Source organism: Limulus polyphemus, unplaced genomic scaffold, assembly GCF_000517525.1.
Source record: "Limulus polyphemus unplaced genomic scaffold, Limulus_polyphemus-2.1.2 Scaffold4768, whole genome shotgun sequence".
Lineage (NCBI taxonomy): Eukaryota > Metazoa > Arthropoda > Merostomata > Xiphosura > Limulidae > Limulus > Limulus polyphemus.
In genome coordinates this window covers 24,381-28,889 of record NW_013670378.1, presented here as the reverse complement: position 1 = coordinate 28,889, position 4,509 = coordinate 24,381, and the positions used below count along the sequence as shown (strand labels likewise).

Genomic DNA, 4,509 nt, shown 5'->3' with positions numbered 1-4,509 from the left:
TATATATATATATATATATATATATATAAATGTGTAATAAACATGATATTATGGTCTAGACATAAAATAGTGTAATAGTTACTTATTTCAATAAGGAAGCACTTTATGCTAATGTAATAACAGGGAGGCAAACAACGATTTATAAGTATAAGGAAGAATTTTATTGATGGTGGAACATACTACATGTTTCGAAAGAACATTGGTCTGGCTTCTTCTAAAAGTGTAATATACGTGATAGTATGGAATAGATATAAAAGTGTGCAATATACGTGCTAATATGGAATAGATATAAAAGTGTGTAATATACGTGCTAATATGGAATAGATATAAAAGTGTGTAATATACGTGCTAATATGGAATAGATATAAAAGTGTGTAATAAACATGATATTATGAAACAGCCATAAAAGTGTGTAATAGACATGATAGTACAGAAGAGACACAGAGGTGTGTAATAATATTGAAAGTGTGGAATACATATACACTTTTATAGAATAATACAGCAGTTATTTCTGGAACATTTTCTTTGGAATTGTAGAATGTAATTTTATGGTGTTTTTAAACCTCTAGTTTAAAACAATGAAGTGCTAACAGAAAAAAACACACATTTGTAATGAACTTTTAATCGACAAAAGTCTTTAGTGTTGTAGTTCTACGTTTACATTTACCTATCTATGTAATGATATATTTAGGAATGAACACTATAAATAAACTTTATAAACAAGTAATTTTTTAATGAGTTTCATGGTTTACAGAACTTCTTGTAATTTCGAAATATTACACCGATGACATGTTAACATTTATACACTTATGTTGAGCCCAGTCCTATATGTTTGTATACAGTTTACACCAGACAATTTTCTGTACAATTTACACAAGATATAATAATGGTTGGAGATGGCTTGAACGGGTAATGAAGAAAAACTTTAATATAAGTTTAACATAAAAGTAAATGCATAACATATTCACGCACACTACAATTCTACGGCATTCCTAAACCACACAAACAGGACTGCCCCCTACGACCTATACTGTCCACTTATGATTCATTCAACTACAATCTCGGCAAATACATAGCCTGGGCTCTCACACCATATTTAACATCTGCAGGTTCATTCTTTAAATATACCTTCAATTTCAAATATACACTAGAACAACTAAATTCGAAAGCCTTAATGGCTAGTTTTGATGTCGTGTCACTCTTCACCGAAGTCCCCGCCAATGAAGCTTGCAATATTGCACTCAACCTCTACATTAATGACCCCAACAAGTTAATGCACATCCCCAGCACACTTTTTGCTTCTCTCTTAGAATTTACAACGACTAAAACCAACTTCATTTTCAACAACGAACATTTCCTTCAAATAGACGGTTTAAGTATGGGCAATCCTGTTTCGCCCGTTCTTGCCAATATATTCATGACCAAAATCGAAACACAAGCCATACATTCTGCGCTTCATCCCCCACTATACTGGTACAGATATGTCGATGACACTTTTGCTGGTTTTAACGCTACAGAACACACACTAACTTTCTTTATAACTCTTTCGAACTCGGAAGTATTGTCAGGATGGCCGAGCGGTCTAAGGCGCCAGACTCAAGGTGTACTAACCTTCCGTTGTTATAACGGTTAGTGTGTATTCTGGTCTCCGAATGGAGGCGTGGGTTCGAATCCCACTTCTGACAAGAAATTTTTTCTGAAATTTTGATTGTGTTAGGCTTTTTAATATTTAAGGTTTTTATTGACTATTCGTGTTTTTTTTTGTTTCAAACGAAACATACGTTGATCAAACACGATTTTATTTAATTCTAGATGGAGTACCTGGGCGGAAGTTATGTAAATTCATAATTAATGAAAGGTTATCTTAGGACGTGAAGAGTTGCTTCACTTATATATAATTGTAAAAGACGGCCATAAATACTGCAAAACACAAAATGTGAAACCGTAATTTTGCATGTATTTTCGCAAAGACCCGACAAATCTTCATGCCAAATTTGGTTAAGATCCATCAACAGGGGGCGAAGTATTGGTTCAAAAAACACCCATAAAAACAGCAAAATGCAAACCTGAAAATTTGTGTGTATCTCCCTATGGACCCAATGAATTTCCATACCAAATTTGGTGAAGATCCATGAAGTAGTGATAAAAACCGCAAAATGCAAAACTGAAAATTTATATTTATCCCGCATGGACCTAACTATTCTGTTCTGTAATTCGTTACTATAGTTGCAGCAGACTAGTTTCGCCAAATTCACCACTTATCAGTGTTGGATGGCATAAAGTAGGCCTCATTTAGTAATGGGTTACAAGCAGTTTATTTAGTTTAGGTGTTTAGTACTTTACTCCCCACTAATAACCTAAAATACTTTACACTTTTGGATAACATGAAAGCACTACTGTTTGAAGTCCTCCGGGACTTTTGTATTCATGAGGAGCTGTAAATAGCCTCCATCAGAATAGAGTTGATGATCCCAGCTGATGTGGTAACAGAGTCTACATCTTTCGAATTAGTGTCAACTGTAGAAGAGCATTTCTTCCTATAAGCAAGTACCTGAAAAGATATGGTGATAAAGCAAGGGAAACGGTCAATGCTACACTTGTCCACGTGAACTTCCCACGTGCACTTATTACCAAATTAGCTAGCAAGATCCGAAGCAGACTTCAGGCCCGCGTGAAAATCCAGCTGAGCACTGGCCTATCAATCTTCAGATATATTTTCTTTTAATTTATCTTTTAATGTGTTAACACGATATTATAATTCAACATGGGATGACTATTGGCTATTGATAATTGACAAAACATCTGATCAAATAATTTACATAGAGTGACACTAATTTGCATACGACCATGCACTGAAGCTATCGTGACAAAAACTGCACAGCCACCTAGTGTCAATAATTTTTCTCACTGGGAAAATAGTATTACCCTATTAAGTAGCAAGATGTGAGCCAGCCTGTATTATGTATAAAAAAAAACTTTAGAGAAAGCTCAATTAAACAATAAGGAAAAGGTACGTAAATATGAACTTAATAATAATTAACATAAAGAAAAGGAATACCACTTCACACAGTAATGTAATAAATCAAAACAAAGTTGAAACATGAAGCAGATAAATGTTTTGAACACATTCATGATAATAAGGTCTGATGTACTTGATCACACAACTATATTTTCGCCATCCAAAAACTTTTGTCCTTAGTATTGTTTATCATGTTTGTTTAACGAATAAATTATACTTCACATACAAAAGCAAATATAACGTCGAAAATATATAATGTATGAAGATTCTGGAAATATAAAAAAAATAGGAATTTATAACACTGAAAAGTTAATTTTTTTATATTGTGTGAAATAAACAATAAAATAATTTGTCAGAAGTGGGATTCGAACCCACGCCTCCATTCGGAGACCAGAATACACACAACCGTCATAGTAACGGAAGATTTCAACATCTTGAGTCTGGCGCCTTAGACCGCTCGGCCATCCTGACAACATGATATTTCGATGCTTACATATTTATTAATTAGATAAAATTATTTTTTTAGAAGTTTAATTTTTTTATTTGTATTATTATTAGTTACTTAATAAATTCACATGCTCGCTGCGTAGTAAGGTTTATGCAGCTTAAATTTGAGCTAAGACTTAAGCCTGAAATTGCCAGTACGTTTTAACTTTCAAATCACCAACTTGCTATTGTGCCGACCGCTAGTAATGAGGTTCACATATTTCATAATATTGAGTAATGTCTTGTTTTTTGTTGTTCCTGATAGAATACTTTGTGAAAAACATGGGAACTGTCGGTGAAAGCGCTCTGTAAAATACATAGGAGATCCTAGCGATAGTTACTGGGATTAATTGAAGTATCGATGGTATAGGAGTAAGTGGAGGGAGTAAGACATAGGAATTGGCAAAGTTTTGTAATAGCCGCCAAGATGACTGGGTGACAACGCCACTTCACCCACAGTCTGAGGGGATGGTAGAAAAGTACAACTGGACACTGGGACTTTGGCATCTGAAAGACCAGGGACATGCACCAATGAAGTTATATCAAGTTGGTGCACCAATGGAAAGAGTAGCCGTCGACATTGCCGGTCCTCTGCCCCAAACTCGTGCTGGAAACAAGTACATTTGTGTGGTGATGGATTATTTCACCAAGTGGCCTGAGGCATATGCAATACCAAATCAGGAAGCTTCAACTGTAGCTTCGGCTATTAGTGACTTTTTTAATCCAGATTTGGTATGCCATATGAACTGCATTCAGATCAAGGCCGTAACTTTGAATCAGCTGTGTTCCAAGAATGCTGCAAGTTATTATGCTTGGGTCCCCTTTTAGCACAACATGTACTGCATGTTCTGCACCATTCTTCAACATCTTGTCTCATACCTATCCAGTAAAATCTGTGTCGTAGGTGACTCAATGTTTTCTTAGCTCCAAGATGTACTCCTGTTACAGTATCATGGGATTGACGCAGCACAACTTCCCGTAACTTTCTCGGTATAACCGTTTGC

The 4,509-nt window shown here is 35.2% G+C and overlaps 2 non-coding genes across 2 annotated transcripts; one reads left to right on the top strand and one right to left on the bottom strand.

Moving 5' to 3' along the window:
* The first annotated feature begins 1,563 nt into the window (after positions 1–1,563).
* Trnal-caa lies at positions 1,564–1,685 on the top strand. Its single transcript has 2 exons — positions 1,564–1,601; positions 1,640–1,685. It is a non-coding gene; the product is annotated as a tRNA-Leu (tRNA).
* Positions 1,686–3,369: 1,684 nt separating this feature from the next.
* Positions 3,370–3,490, bottom strand: Trnal-caa. The gene is made up of 2 exons: positions 3,453–3,490; positions 3,370–3,415 (listed from the first exon to the last, which is right to left on the bottom strand). It is a non-coding gene; the product is annotated as a tRNA-Leu (tRNA).
* Positions 3,491–4,509: the final 1,019 nt, after the last annotated feature.